Source organism: Sminthopsis crassicaudata, chromosome 1 (assembly GCF_048593235.1).
Source record: "Sminthopsis crassicaudata isolate SCR6 chromosome 1, ASM4859323v1, whole genome shotgun sequence".
NCBI classification, from domain to species: Eukaryota; Metazoa; Chordata; class Mammalia; order Dasyuromorphia; family Dasyuridae; genus Sminthopsis; species Sminthopsis crassicaudata.
The window spans coordinates 158,962,206-158,978,683 of NC_133617.1; the positions used below are offsets into that span (position 1 = coordinate 158,962,206).

Genomic DNA, 16,478 nt, shown 5'->3' on the forward strand with positions numbered 1-16,478 from the left:
TATAGGTTCCATGAACTGCCCAGAAGAAAGTTCAGTCCTCTTTATCTCCATTCAATTTTCTCCAGAGATTTATTATACCTAACTTTTCTAGTTTTCTATTTACCTCTTTAACTTCTTTCTTATTTATTTTGTGGTGTGAGAGAGCAAGGTTGAGACGTTAACTTTAGAAGCTATGCTTTCTAGAACAAATGAATGGATAACTTCAAAAGCCTGTGATATAGTTTTGTTTGCACCAAGAAAAGGCATTATCGTTCCAATGGTAATGCTACACGGATGTAAGGGAAAGACCAATAGGAATAATAAGGGATATGGAGATTCAGCTCCGAGTGCTGAAATTAGGTGACAAATATCATCTTCCATGCCAACCCTTTCCCCTAAAATTAATGTCTGATAAACTCTTGCCATATTAGAGGGAATAATTTATTCAACGAACTAATTTGGTTCTTGCACAAGAGTGGCTGTTTCATAAAGCCATCACTTACTTTTCCAGCCTTTTCATCTAATAGATGAATATCTGGACACCTGAAAGTATTGCTACTCCCTTCACCATTGTGCCTTCCAATTTGAGTTTTCAGCCTTTGGGTTTTTCTCTGGAGACAAGATTGAATACAAACTTTCTTTTTTTGTAGAAAACATTTCTTTTATAAGAGACACTCATCACAACTTGTTTCGTCACTTAGAAGTCATCTCAGTTAACACATGTCTAGTTTCCTCCCTCAGACATCCTGCTTCATTGAAGGAAAATAAGGTTGTCTATATCTTACATTCGGTAAGGTTTTTACAAAAGAATTACAAGGAGCGTATAAAAAATGAAGTTAAAACCACAAAAACGAGAATATTTGTTTTCTGAGAAATTTCTCCTCCAACTGACCCAACTCACTTGAGGAAAATCCTGTCTATCTCGTGCTTCAAAAGGAAAACGAAAATGGTGATAATGGATATAGTAGAGATATGAAGGAATACTTCTATAGAACTTTACCAGTCCACTCATAATGGAACCTTTTTACCTTCTGTACAATTAATTCTGACTAAAGCTAAATAACATGAAGATACTAAGTAACATTACAGTGATGTGAGAAAATGCTATGACAGAGTACAAGTTAACTCTTCTGTTCTTGGGTCCAGTTTATAAGAACTCCTGCTTTTAGGAATCATGTTTCCTATTATGACAGTCTATGACACCCGTGGTCTTTAAACCAGCAAATTCAGAGTAACCCTACCATTTTTGATAGGGATAATTCACTGATGATGGGGTCCATGGCCATTCTTTGTCAGGCTCCTCCTTATGAGACTTATTTTATATCACATTCTTTTTACACATACTCTTTGGCCTGTATTAAAACAGGAACAGAGACCAGATTCAGGGACAGTTTTGGCAAGGGGTATAATAAAATCCTTTTCCCACTTCCTTTGGGGAGCAGCAGCAGTAGCTCTTTTGTTTTCTCGTTGAACGCTCAGTGCAGTAGGCACAAATCTGACCATTTCTGCCTTGGGATTGGTGATTTGTGGCTTGGCACTGATGATAGCTGTGACTTTTTTTCTCAATGGTAGCTGCAGTACTATCATGCATTTTAGGTTTCTGGATCAAATTCGGTAGAGCATTTAAAATCTGTGCATTGGGCACGGAAGCTGATGGAAAAAAGCCCAGGTGGAGCCTGAACAAGTTGGGGTACAAAAGGTGGGTTTATCTTCCCAAGAGAAGGTGGAGGACTAGCTAGAGGTGCTGGAGGACATAGCTTTTGAGGGCAAGGTCCAGGAAGTAAAAGCCTGGGTGAAGGCTCTCTAATCCCTGGCATTCCAAGTGGTCTTAAGAAGGGGGTGGCCCAGGAAGAAGCCCAAGAGCTGGTAGTAATGGAGCAGGGTGGAGTCCTGGTATGACAAGTGACTGACTTGGAGCAGGAAGAACAGACTGTAGAGGTGGTTGCTGTTGTTGAGAAGCAGGAGATGAGAATGCCCCATCAGGAAGAGATCTTCTTTGTGCTGCTGCTGTCTTATATCCTTTGAGTCCTCAGAATCCTCCTGGTCATCATCCTTTGAAAATACCTGAGCTTCTTGCCCCTCTTCAGAGATTTCCTAAGCATGGTAGCTTGAAGAGGTGTTAATTGCTTCATGTTTTCTTTTTTCTTTACTGAATTTCTAGGAATACCAGAAAATCTTAGTGAGAGCTGAGTTTTCCCTCCCTGTTCTCTCTCTCTTCATCAGCATGCACGAACCCTTCCCCTTCCCAGGGATCATCTGACTTGTCAGTGTCCCTGTCAAGATGCTGTCTTCTTTCCTTCCTCGCTCGAACACAAACTCTCGCGAGGGTCTTTGGGGAGCTGCTCATTACTGAGGGAGTGAGAGACCCTGGCAGGAAGTTAGCCACCACCCTGGATTTCTTACTTCCTGCCCTTCTCCAGGGCCGGTGCATTCTACATCAGTCATAGTAGTGCCAAGGTCCTGGAGTAGCTGTCCTTCCACAGAAAGTATGTCCAGTTCTCTAACATTGCTTGGCTTTCTTCACAATGCTGCCCACAGCTGAGATGACCGTCGTTTTGGGGCCACTAGCGCCGTTGTCACTGTGACAATGGCTGGCAAGGGAGTTGTTGGGGAAAGGATGGTAGGCTGGGCTGTCCTGGTCCCTGGGATAGCACAATCCCACTGACTCTGTCTCTTTTGAGCTGCTGGAGCTCTGGGGCTGGCCGTGACTGGGGCATTGCTTGGGGTGCCCTCGTGGGGGCCTCTCTCAAACTCCATTCTTGTTCTCTCCTTTTTGGCTTTGTCCAATTTGTCCATTTCAATCTTCTGTGCTTTGGCTAATGCTTCATATAGGAGTCTTCACATCCAGAGGGATGAAAATATCCTTGGGATAATAGGTGACAAGTTCATCGGTTGAATAGTAGTGGATAAGCTTCTCATAGATACGGGAAAATTCCTTCATCCTCAGAAAAACTATGAGGGGAAAATGAAGGGAAAGGATGGATGAGTTACATCATTCAATCTTGTCCTGGAGGTGACCTGAGCTCTTGCCAGGTGTCTGGGGGGGGGATGGGATGCTGATCTCATCAGGAGACATGCTCCTGACTCTTGCAAAGAAAGAGGCAAGGGCTTCTGAGAATCTCTTTTCTAGTTCTGAAAACTCCTTTAGGGCATCAGCCTGTGGCTTTTCCCCACTACTGAGGGAGTGTGAAGCTCTGGCAGGAAGTTAGCCACCACCCTGGCTTTCTTACTTCCCGCCTTTCTCCCAGGGCCTGGGCTCCCAAAAAATTCTGAGAGGTTGCTTCTTGTCTCTCTCTGGCCCCGCCTCCCAGGGCGAGCTCTCCCAAAGGATGCTGGGACACTGCTTCCTTCCTTCTGCTCCCTGCCATTCTGCCCTGTAGTAAAGTAAGGAGTCTTCCTTGATTCCTGACTTTCTCCCTCATTGATTTTTTTTTTTTTTTTTTTAAGCTCCCCTCCCAGCCTTGGTCTTTCTTTGCTCTTTAAAGGCTTTAATGGCTCCTTATTCTCTGAATAAAGCAGAGAATCCCTTGAAAGTTCCAATCAAATTTTAATGGATTGGATCACATGATGTGATTCCTGTAACTACTTAGCCCAGTGCCTGGAGGAAGGGTGCACAATAGAACTGGGTGTTTCCTCCCTTTCCCTTCAAGATTCTTTGTACCTGTACAACAGGGACTTTATTCCGGTTCCTGTAGGTGACAGGAAGTCATTGGGATTTGAGTAGAGGATAACCCTGGGGTCATGTGGTTCAGTTCCCTCCTTTTTATAAAGGAAGGTGAATCTTGCCAGGGTTGTGAATTTTCCATGGTCACACACAGGTGACAGCTCAGATTAATCCAGGTACTATTGATGTAGTCACCTGAGGAGATTCAGGAGAGCCAAGATGAGGTGCAAAGATTGTGAAGGATCACAATGAAGTGTTCTCCCTGCCCAAAGGTACCTTTGTTAAGGAGTAAAGGTCTCAGACAAGATTCAGGCTGTTGCCCCTGACTTGGGAAATAGTTTCCGAGGGGTCAGGCCCTTGGAAGAGGGAGTGTGCCAAGTGCCCTTTTTCTGGGTGGATAGCTTGGTAGAAGGCTAGTACTAATGTCCAAATGATGGACTGAGGAATGAGTGGGTGTCCTGTTAGTGTATCATCTAGTGGGGGACAAAGCACACCCCTTAGACTTTTTCCTTGCTTCTATGAGAGGGTAAGGTCTGGCCTAGGATGAGGCACCAAGGGAGTAATAATTGTTGACCCTTTAGGAGCAGCTTTTGCTGCAGCATCTGCTAATTGGTTTCCTTTTGCCTCCATAGCATTATTGGTGTGATGCCCTTCACAGAATACAGCTGCAACTTTGAGAGCATGTTCAGCTTCCAGCAGCTGCACGATCTCGGGGCAATGCTTGAGAGGGGAGTTATTAGAAGTTAGCAATCGCCCTATTTGTATTGTACCATGGGCATGAAAGATAGGGAAGGCATATTTAAAATCAGTATAAATATTGAGCCTTTTCCCTTCCTCCCGGAGGAGAGTTCTTATGAGAGCTACAAGTTCTGCTTTCTGAGCAGAAGTGCCTTGGGGCAAAGCCTGTGCTTCTAACAATACGGTGATGATGAGAGTTAGGTAAGAGGTACCTAGATGAAATTAGGGTTAATTGAGGTCTAGTGGCAGGTTCAGGGTACAGGTGATGGGAATCTGATGAGGGAAACTGAGGCTGGAAACCCAAAAAAATAACTTCCCAGTTACCATGACCCAGAAGCCAGCCCAACCCCACCTCTGTTAAGTACCACTAATTTACCTTTCTATAGAGTTCAGCAAAACCCAAAATCCCCACTTTTGTCTGCTGAGAGCAGGGGTCTCTGCTTCTGTGGTGCTGGCATTATACACAGTAAAAGGGGTAATTACATAACCTAATGTACAAGACCCATAGTGTTTGAAAGGTGTTAGGCACCGGGTAGAGAGAATCACAGGTGGGGGAGGATTCCAATCAGAGGCGTTTCTCTTCATAGGCCCCTGAGTGGTTTTGGAGGGAGATGGGGCATCTACCTTGCAAAGAAAAGCATACCCCTTGGGTGCACAGACGGTTCCAGAGGAGAGATTTTCAAGTTGTCTCCTGGTTGCTTGGGCCCATGGATGAGTATAATAGCAAAGCATTCTATCAATTGGAAAGTTAGTACAGTGACACAGAAGCCAGCCCAACCCCACCTCTGTTAATTACTACTAATTTACCTTTCTATAGAGTTCAGCTGACACCACCCAAGTTTTCTATAGAGCTGAACTAAAGCTAAGTACCCCTACTTAACGAGAATTCAGTTCTATTGAAAGTTAAGTACCTCCACTTGAGTTCTATACAATTTGAACTATCCCTAATCAAACTTTCTATAGCCTTACTGAAGCCTATTCAAACCCAATAGCTCTGTCTTGTCTCAAATCATATTTACAAGGGTGGGAAGAATGGGCAGAAGGGACAGAACTCTAATTCCATCCAAGAGTTCTGCTCCATTTGAGATCTCTTGATGATTGATAATAAACTTTTACTTCTACTTTTACTTATAATTTAGTAAATTCTTTTACTTCACCCACGCCTTGTCTTATCAAAAGCCTGCACATCCCCAACACAGGGAGTCAAATAGAGCTCCCCTGCAACCCCTTTGGATTCATTGCAAGGATACAGAGTTAAATGAGGTCTAGTAGTGGCACAAGAGTCCCCTGTAAATTAATTTACAGAGCTGAAAACCTAGATTAATAAAAGAGGTGTAGAGGCAGCTAGGTGGTGCAGTGGATAAAGGACCAGCCCTGAATTCAGGAGGACCGGAGTTCAAATGTGGTCTCAGACACTTAACACTTCCTAGCTGTGTGATCCTGGTGAATGAGATGAGGTGAGATCTTTCAAGACAGTTGAAGTAAGGCTTCATCTACTTCAGTGTTTGAGTAGGCCTGAAGGATTGTGAACATCAAGGGCATAATTGCATTCCCCTCTCATGATACCTCCTCCCTATTTCAGCCAAATATGGGCCCCTATGTACTTATTGGTCAAGTTCAATTTCGTGGGTAGATCTGGAGTTTAGAATGTAAGACTCTCAGCCCATGAGGATGAGGGCCAGTGGTGGGAGGGGGTGTTTTGCATTAGGGATTAAAGGTGCTGTCCTGCCCACAGGAGGCGCTTCCTCTCTTTGATTGTCTGCTCCAAGGGTGGGACACCCTTCTTGAGAGAATGTACAATAAACTTTGCTTTTCTCTAGAGCTCTCTTCAGCTTTTTTTTTTTTTTTTTTTTTTTTTATTAAATGGCGACCCCTCACCATTTCCATACCACACAGTTTTGGGGGCTCGTCCGGGATCCTTTACTCGGTGAGTAAGTGAACTCCTGGGTGCTGGCAGGGAGGCGCCCTGCCCTGGTTTAGGCAGCCCGCCAGCGTCCAGGGCCTTCTACTTGCTCCCCAATGTACAATGGGCCCGAAGTGGAGCAACTCGGACAAAATCAAAGTGAGAAACTCCATGGTGAAAGTCCCAACCGGTTGGTGGAGGACAGATCAGTCAAGTAATTTGCTGCGCAGCAACCCAGAGGTAAGTGTCCTGGGAACCCTTGAGTCTAGTTATAGGTTCTGGAAGGGTGCTCTAGACAGGAAGATAGCTAGGCCTTCTGGGTGACTGGAGTTAACCAGTGAGGGTTAGCGTGTTTGGGTGTTTAAGAGTCTATTAAACTCCTTCCAAATTCAATGGGTGTGGCCTAGTCCTAGCCAGCCCTCGAGGAGAGAAATGAGAAAAATATCAGAAAATACCGGTAGATAGTCCCTTGGGAGATAAATTAAGTAATTGGAACAAACTGCCAAAATGTGATGAAAAATAAAAAAGCAAGAAAAAGATGATAAGGTATTGTTGTTTTGTTGCAGACTGGGTGTGCCAAAAGGATTAAATGGAGTACCAGAAGGGAAGGACCTGAGAGGATTTAATTCCATTAGCCCTTCTAGGGGCCTTTGGGCCCGGAGGAGAAATATGTCTTTTGAAGCAGGGGCCTTTTCAGCTGACCAGAAATACCTGTTAGTAGATCCCATTTAGGATCAGAAACCCTGTACATCGGGAAGTATGTGGGATTGAGCCAATGAAGATGGTGGCTTCCTTCCTTTTCCTCCCACGTTTTCCTGACTGCAGCAGGGCCACGTGGGCCAGGGGAAAGAAACTGCTATTTAGTGAAGTTCATTGTTTTAAATGTGATGGCAAAGTAGTTTTATATTATTGGGAATTTAAAGCTGCGTTTGGGATTTTAAGTTAAAATATAGGTTATAAAAACAAAATGCCGATAGCTTAACTTAGGGGAGGTTGTGGTTGTATCTCCCTACTTAGATAGTATGTTTGCTAGAGATATTGGGTAATTTGTAACTGAGTTATGCCTTAAGTATTTGTCAGCTCTGTTGGGCATGTATTAAGTTTTATGAAGTTTGGGTCACTTACTTGCGAACATTGAAGTGTAAAGTTTAAAAATATATACATACATATTTACTTAAAGACGGGACAAGAAAGATTGATTTGCAAAAGTAATTAATAGTTTAAATGGAGCTATGATGTATTGGGTCGGGAAGCATGGTGGTGTTGGGGAAGGGTGACCACGTGGAGAGGGACCTGGTCAGGTGTTCTAATCCCTCCTCCCATTAAGTATAGTGTTTTTTTTTTTTTTGTTTGTTTGTTTTTTTTTAATAACTGTACCTCCTTGCTGATTTAGATATTAATTATTCCTACCGTTTAAAGAAACAGCCTACATTTATATGGTGTTAATAACTGAATGTTTTATTTTTATTTTTCAAGTCTATAGCTGTTCTAAGGAGTTGGAACTGTAAGTTTTCTGAAAGCAATTCATTTCTACTCAGATCTCATCTGACTAAAGCAAATTATTTAATGTTTATTTACATGCGTGATAGTCTCCTTGTTTAAAGATTATTTTAATCTGATCTGATAATTTGATAGGGTTATTTGCAAAAATTTTAATCCTTTTCAGAATGAAGAGAGTATTAATGTTAACTCTGAAAGATCTGAAAATTTCTTTTCTGTGGAAACTGGATGGACAACATGAGATTTAGAATTTTTCTTTGTATTGAGTATTTTGAAGTCAAAATAATCTGTAATGTTAAACCTAGAACCATCTATTTTATGAAAGAAACTGTATAATCTGTGAACTTTCTAGGATGAATCTTTACTGTGATTCTTGAGAACTAGATTCACCTGAAGCCTTGATTAATGATAATTGCTGTAGGAGATAAAATCTTTTGGGACTGTAGCTAATATTTACTTGCAGTTTTGAATTCAGGTATAACTGCTTGCATAGGTTGTTAAATTCCACCATCTGGAGGTGGGATTGTTAAAAATTAGGACAGCTACCTGAAGTAAAACTGCCTTAAATAAATCATGCCCCTGGTTTTTCCTCTTATGTTTGTAATCAGAGCCAAGTGGTCAGTGAGATATACAGTGCTAGGACCGCTCCCACTTTGCCTCTCTTTTTGAGATGAAGCTGGCAATCTCTGGAACCCCAATCCCAGACTCCTGACTATAGATCTATATTCAGATGCGTTTTTCATGTTTTGCATGATCATGGTGGGGAAAAAATTTATATGGAAAGAACTTTTGACACTCAATCCCCTATTAAATATGCAGAGAAAATGAAATGAAGGCGTATTCAAGTTAGAACAATATTAAATCAAGAGGGCTGGGAGATGACTCACAGATTCCATAGTGTTGAAACATGAGGCAATACTATTAGAAAAGAATGCTCTATAATTCAAGATCATAATTTTAATCCTGCTTCCTTTTTGTCTCCTGGAGAACAGAACTATTGCTGTATAAAACTATTGCTGACTATTGCTATTTTGGGAAATTTACTAGTCAGTTATGTATAATCTGATAGTTTCTGTAAACAGGGGGGAAGGAAACTGAGATTTCAACTGGTCAGAAAATTGGGAAAAACTGATGTCTTATTTCAGTTCAGGACGAATTTGAAACTACTTACTCTTTTCTTATCTCATAATTTTGGTTCTCTGATGAAGGACCTCGAAAACTAGACATAATTTGGGTACTGAATGGAACTCTGGAAAAGGTAAAAGATTTTTTTTTCTTTTTGCAGTGGACATCCAAGCTGCTTCAGGCCTGGATCATTGTTAGAGCTCTATGCCCGGGCACAATTCTTTAAGAATTGCTGCGATTGATGAAAGGTCTCCTTTTGTCTCGCTCTCTTGTCCCTACAGATAAGGGAGAGGCTGAAAAAAGTTGAAAAAGCTTTTTACCTGTCCACTAGCTAGACACACCTGATTGTAGCAGATCTGGGTTTGGAGAAGGCTGCAGAGACAAAAGGCCTCCTTTTGCATCTCAAGGAATTTCTAACCAGACCTTAACCTTGCTTCCAAACCTTGCAATAAACATCTTTTTACTCATCTAGGTTTTCGGCCTGTAAATTCATTTACAGGGGACTCTAGCCGAAAATTGGCTAGACTATGATTGGCTGGCTTATGTTTTAACTCTGAATTATTGTGCTGACTCAGTTTCCCTAATTATCCTGACTCAGTCCTGCCTCAGTTTCCCTGCCTCTTAGTTCTGCAAAAAAAAACCCTGCCTCTTTATCAGAATACTTGATAAAATCTTATGTTTCAGAATAGCAGAATGTCTCCCCCATTACAAGTTAATGGGCATCTCATATCAAAACTTCTTGAATTCTCTTGTGTGGAATTAGACATTCTGTATGATTGTATTTGCATTGGATGTTTTTAAAAACAAACTGATTTATATGAATAATGTTCACTTATGAAAGATCTGCTTGGATATAAAGTCATTGGGACAAATTCCTTATTGTTATCAACACGAGGTTATGATAAATATTTGTTTAGAATTTATGGGAAAAAGAAATAGGTTTGCTAGAACTTCCACTGTTACCAAGGGCAGTCTACCTGCCCATTGGTCTGCTCAAACTTGTGAATTGTATGCTTTAAATCAAAGGTTGAAATTATTGTGGGACCAGGATGGGACTATATATATATATATATATATATATACACACACACACTGATTTGAGATATGCCCGGGGTGTGATGCATAGATTTGGAAGGATTTGGGAGAAAAGAGGGACTGGAAAACATTCTGGAATGTAGCAGTAATACATGTAAAGGGACATGAGATGGGAAGTTGTTTTGTGGTAAGGGGAAATAGATTAGCAGATGAGGAGACCAAGGGAGCCGGAGATCAGGAAATTTCTCACATAATGACCTTGATACCTGTACTTCCCCCTAGTCTATCCTCTCCCAGTTTTACTCAGAAGGAAAAGAGAAGGCCTCAACTCTCAGAGCAGTTGAGAACTTGGAAGGATGATGGCTCTTGCCTGATGGCAGAGAGGTACCGACCAAAGCAAGTATGGGGCAAGTCCTTCAGCAACTGCACCAGGGCAGTCATTGGGATGTCCAAAACCTGTGTGATGCTGTGTTGACAAGGTATGTTTCCCCCGGCCCACATACTATGGCCCGACACCTGGTGGACGGCTGTCTCGTTTGTTGAAGGACTGACAAGGCTGCTCAAAGCCAGATCCCAAAAGGGGGACAACCTCTAGGAATCAGACCATTCCAAAGCATCCAGGTGGACTTTACTGAGCTGTCACCAGAGTCGCCTCAAATACTTGCTGGTCATAGTGGACCATCTGACCTCATGGGTGGAGGCATTTCCCCTCAGGCCGAGCAACTGCCTCAACAGTAAGTAAGGTCTTATTAGAACAAATTATTCCCAGATATGGAATGGTGGAGAGGATAGACTCGGATCAGGGAACACATTTTTCTGCTAAGGTATTGCAGAATCTGATTGGGGCCTTAGAAATCACTTGGGATCTCCATACCCCTTGGCATCCTCCCTCTTCTGGGAAAGTAGAAAGGATGAACCAAGAAATAAAATGGCAGCTGACTAAGTTATCTTTAGAGGCCCAACTACGTGGGACTAAATGCCTTCCTTTTGCTCTGGTTAGAATCAGGACCAAGCCGCGTAGAGATATTGGGCTTTCACCTTATGAATTATTGTACAGTCATCCTTTCCAGGTGCTGGAGCCCCTGCCCCACACCCCAAATACCAAGAACTGATAAGCAATACAGTGAAGCATGAGAACATCCTGCCATAAAATATCACAAGGTCACACATATCTACCACCAGATGTTCCTTAACCACCACCCCTAGTCACATAGTCACAGAACTGTTTTTTCAAACCTATACTCTGGAAACATATATAAGCCTTGTACTTTCCTCCAATAAATGAGCTATTCTGCTTTGCACAGAGCTATCTCTGCCTCTTGCTTTCTTCACCCATTCCCAGGTTGTTGCCTTACTAGCTTTGCTTACAGGTTGACACGCGGCTTCAGACCCCCTTAGTTCGAGACCCGCAGGTCGGGTCAATTGGCGCCCTCGAACAGGGACCTGAAGATTCGCGGCAGCCCGGCAGATCGGCGAGGAGAAGGAACGGACCCGTCTGGCCAGACCCCCCTACTTCAGCAATCAAAAGACTGCGAACGGTGAGTACGCCATCTGCCGCATTCATGGGTTCCCAACTCTCTAAAGAACAAGCTTTTATATAAGATCTCAAAGAAAGCTTTAGAGAAAGAGGCTTAAAAGTTAAGAAAAAGGATCTTATAAAATTCTTTATCTATATTGACAAAATTTGTCCCTGGTTTATAATAAACGGTCCAGAAATACACCCCGCTAAGTGGCAGAGAGTAGGTCGTGATCTGAATGAAGTTCTTAAACGAGAAGGACCTGATTCCGTCCCCATAAATGTTTTCCCTTATTGGACTTTAATCAATGAAGTTGTAGAAAGTGCCGCTTCTGACGGCGGAATAAGACAATTAATTATCAATGCAGAATCTTATCTACGGCGGCTGTCTCGTGCTGCCTCTATGCAATCCCTTCCCACACATTGCCTCTTAAAATTCCCTCTACAAAAATGAACAGAGAAAGACGCACTCCTTGATTTTTAGAATCAAGAAGAAGCAAACAGCCTGACTGCTTAGATGCAGTTAGATGAGGTATGGGGCAGAAAGCAGTTAAAGCCCAAATTGAGCCAACAGATTCAGGAGTATATGCTTCACAATTATATAAACTCTGTAAAAAGAATGGAGTGGATCTTAACTTAAAAGCATGCAGAGCCTGGATGGAAAAAATAGAGCTCTGTGTCTGTCTGTGTATGTTTGTCTGTTTTGAATTTTTTGTTCTGTGTTAAAAGTTAGCAAGCTCATAAGAGATAAGAATTCAGCCTCTGTGTTACAGGCTTAGAAAAATAACAGGCTGAATTGTGGAAATTGAAATTCATTCAGAATAGTAATTCTTTCAGAGTGGTTCAAAATGTATTGGTATTAAAAATTGTGATTTTAAACTTTTTAACCTGTTGTACCAATTTGTAAGTAAAACAAAAGAAAAAAAAAAGAAAAAACTTGACTATTTTAAACTGGTGGGAAAGTTTTCTCTGAAAAGCAGATTTTCAAAGCCTGCTAAAGGGGAGTAACGACATTACAATCTTATCTGCTTAATACTGCCTGGGAAGCTTCTTACTAGTGGCCTTGAAGCACTCAGGCAGAGAAAAAAAAAAAAAAAAAAAAAAAAAAAAACAAACTATTTGGTTTGCTTCTGAAACATTGGGTAATTTGTTATTATGGTTATGAATCATAAAGTTTAAAGTTTTAAAAAAACAAACAAAAAAAAGGGGGGTGATTAAAGACAAGGGACAAGGGAGATTGATTTACAAAAAGCAATTAATAGTTTAAATGAAGTCAGAAGAGTTATTGGTTTGGAAGTGTTAGGTTTAAGTAAGTAGGCATTGGGAAGAGAGAAACAGAGAGATGGGACAGGAGAATAAAGGTGATTTAAGAAGGATTTATTAGTGGGAACAAATGATTTCAAGAAGAAATCAGTGGGGAAAAGAAGGAACTTGTTGGAAAAGGTAGTCACGGAGAGGTGACTGTGAGACGAAACGTATTTTTGCAGGGGTAGAGCAGCAATAGGAAACTGCAGCTGTTTCTGGTTGAAGAAAGCAAACTGATTTAAAGGGATTCAAAATTCTTCCTTGTATCCAATATTTGAAACCAAGGATTTGTTTTTAAGGAAATATGTTATGTCTTTACTGTAACATCTGAAAACTTTATAACTAAACAGGCTTATTGCTCAGACTCCTCCATTAGGGTTTCAACAGTGCATGAGTTCTAGCTTGGAGACGGGGTCCTGGTTAGGACATGGAAGGAGGACAAGCTGACCCTGAGCTGGAAAGGACTGTTCCAGATCCAGATACAGCAGTGCTACATAGGAAAGAGAGTGGACTCTGAGGGTGTGGACTTCCCAACTGAATGCAGAGAACAAGCTGAGACAAACATTGAAAAGCAACTGATAAACTGTGCATGTAAAATCTTGATAGCGGTATTGAAACCTCACTATTAGATAAAATATCTATTACTGACACCTCCCCCTCCTACAAAACATCCTCCATCAATCATAAGAGTTCCTAAAACTTGTACCAATAATGTAACTTTTCCTCCTCTGACATATTGTGTTAGAAAGAAAAGAACCTGGTTTGACACTTTATTTGGTGGTGCTGGAACTGGTTTGGGTATAGTTAATTCAATAGACCTTGGGAACTTGGCCAGCAGACTGCGCAGTGCTGGACAAAATGTTTCTCAGGCTTTGACTGTAAATGCTCAATAGTTGCCCACGACGATCCTACCCCACCAAAATACTTTAAAATGTCAAGGCCAATTTCTACAGATTTTTGATGATAGTATTATTACTAGTTTGGGTTTTACTGGAAATATTAGTAAATTATTTAAGTGGACCAAATGCTCTTTACAAAATATGTATACCTAGATACAAAAAGAAAATGCTCAGAGATTGTTGCAATGTGGGATTATATGTTTAATTTACCAGAAGCATGGAAAAAAAAAAGAATGACCTGAAAATGCTATGTGTACTTCTCTTTGGTGTACTGGAACTATTGTGTATTGTCCAGTTAAGATATGGGCTGTTATGTGTCAATTTCATGTGTTACCTTTTGTCTTACCTAATTACTTTGCTTTACTCATATATATATGGAAACTATATGGAAACTGTATGGAAACTGATAGATTTGAATAATGTAACCCACACTTTGTCTGACTGTACTGCAACTGATAGGGGGATTGTTTGTGGGATGATGTTTCGGCAGATGGAACCCTGCCTTCTCTCACACTCATCCAATTTGTGTGATTTAACATTGTATCCTGTGAATAACTTCTCCATGATATATGAGGTATCTTCGCAACATAGCTTCTAATAACCTGGGTACCCAAGCTTCTTCCTTTACCCCATATCTCCTTGTCACTACAACCTCTTGTGGATATCCTGAACAAGTTTTTAGTTATGAAGAAACTATTAGAGTCTAATCAGCGCGCATTAAATGAACATCAAATACAGACTCTTATAGCTGCAGGACAACTTATCGAGGCCTCTCATTTACTGACATCAGATACTAATCATCATTGGTATGGCTTCTTATTTAGATCAGGTAGCGCTACCATTTATTTTAATAGTTTAGCCATACCCATATTGTTGTTATTGTTCTTTTTGTAATACTGTATGTGTAATTGTCTTATGTATTGGAAAATGAAATTAATTTACTCTAATTTCACCCCACTAGCTCAGTCCTCTTATTATTTTCATGATCTTAAGGCCAAATGATTAAGAAATTTAAAATTTCATATTAGGATTATAAGCTCACTCAAATCTAACAGGCCTCAGCTTCCGAATTATGGGAACTTGACCGTTCCATGAACTCTGTATATTTTTGACACTAGATGCTAGGAACTAGCCATTCCTAGAGATGTTTGTGCTCCAGAGAAGAGTGGCTCCCTCCCTGGGCATAGACAATTAATAAAGAACTGTCAAGATACAGACGATACGGAACGAGTCAACTAGTGAAGCCCTTCCGTACCCCGCACCTGCACAGATGTATGTGCCAAACCCTTAAATAATTTTTTGGTAAAAATCCTTCTTTGTCTATAGACATGATAAGAAAATTAACTAGAATGAAACGAGACAGTTCTTTTGATACAGCTATATCATTGGTTAATTTGGCTCTTAATGTGATAGAGGAAATGCAAATATATAAAATACAACAGGAGGTAGCTTTTTTAGCTGCGAGTCTACCACAATTTATGATAAAAAACAATGCTGCTTGGCGGCATCAAGAAAGTTTGGATCGGATAATGTTAAATAAAATCTCACAGTTATCTGATGTAATGCAAATTGTTGTACATCAATAGGCATTGGCCTTTACTCTCACAAAAATCTTTTTTCCCACCTTTGATAAGAGAGAAGGCAAAATGATATTCATAAGAATTAGTCCCTCAAATTCTAACCTCTAATTGGCTGATAAGCCTTTATAAAAGGCCAGGCTTTCTCATACTCTTGCTAGGGGAGAGAAATATGGAGATGGAGATGCAAAACTCATAATTCACTGGCTGTTCCCTGAAAGGCAGAAAGGTACTGACCTCAGCAACACACGAGCACCGGAAGATCATCAGGACTGTCTGCTTGATACCCGTCTCAAATCGGCCTGCAATACATATGGTCATTAGGAATTCTGCCTACCATAGAATAGACAGGACCACCTATGACTCAACGGCCTAACAAAGACAGACAAACTCAACAAAAATTGATGTTCCCCATAGCTGTTGGTCGCAGTGGACCATCTGACCCTAGGGATAGAAGCCTCTGCTAATTCTCCGCTCTGTTCAGTGCTCTCCTCCCTATGCATAGAATTGAGAAAAACCATAACAACAGGATTATAATAATTAAAATTTCAAATTGGCTAGACGTGATGCTTCTGAGTCAAAATGCCTTCCCTCCTATTTTCTAATTAAAGAAGGGGGACATGCTGGAGCCTCTGCCCCACACCCCAAATACCAAGAACTGATAAGCAATACAGTGAAGCATGAGAACATCCTGCCATAAAATATCACAAGGTCACACATATCTACCACCAGATGTTCCTTAACCACCACCCCTAGTCACATAGTCACAGAACTGTTTTTTCAAACCTATACTCTGGAAACATATATAAGCCTTGTACTTTCCTCCAATAAATGAGCTATTCTGCTTTGCACAGAGTTGTCTCCGCCTCTTGATTTCTTCACCCATTCCCAGGTTGTTGCCTTACTAGCTTTGCTTACAGGTTGACACGCGGCTTCAGACCCCCTTAGTTCGAGACCCGCAGGTCGGGTCATCCAGGCTTATGAGGGAGACTGGGAGCCTATTTTAGAGACAAAGGATTTATTTGTTAAGAGATATGTGAAATCATTGCTTAAAACATTTGCAAGAACTTCAACAAAAAGGGTTAATAGCTCAGACTCCTCCTCTAGGTTTCCCTGTTCATAGAATTCAGGTTGGAGGTTGGGTGTTGATCCGTTCCTGGAAGGACAGAAGCTGGGGCGGACCCTACCAGGTGGCACTGACCTCAGACACTGCGATTCGCACCCAGGAACGAGGCTG

At 41.3% G+C, this 16,478-nt stretch overlaps 1 long non-coding RNA gene and 1 pseudogene across 1 annotated transcript; one reads left to right on the top strand and one right to left on the bottom strand.

The window, feature by feature from the left end:
• Positions 1–2,479: 2,479 nt before the first annotated feature.
• LOC141549431 (SAP30-binding protein pseudogene) lies at positions 2,480–8,680 on the bottom strand (annotated as a pseudogene).
• A 1,695-nt stretch (positions 8,681–10,375) lies between these two features.
• On the top strand, positions 10,376–16,091 carry LOC141544312 (uncharacterized). The gene is made up of 2 exons (XR_012482576.1): positions 10,376–11,482; positions 13,142–16,091. It is a non-coding gene; the product is annotated as an uncharacterized LOC141544312 (long non-coding RNA).
• Positions 16,092–16,478: the final 387 nt, after the last annotated feature.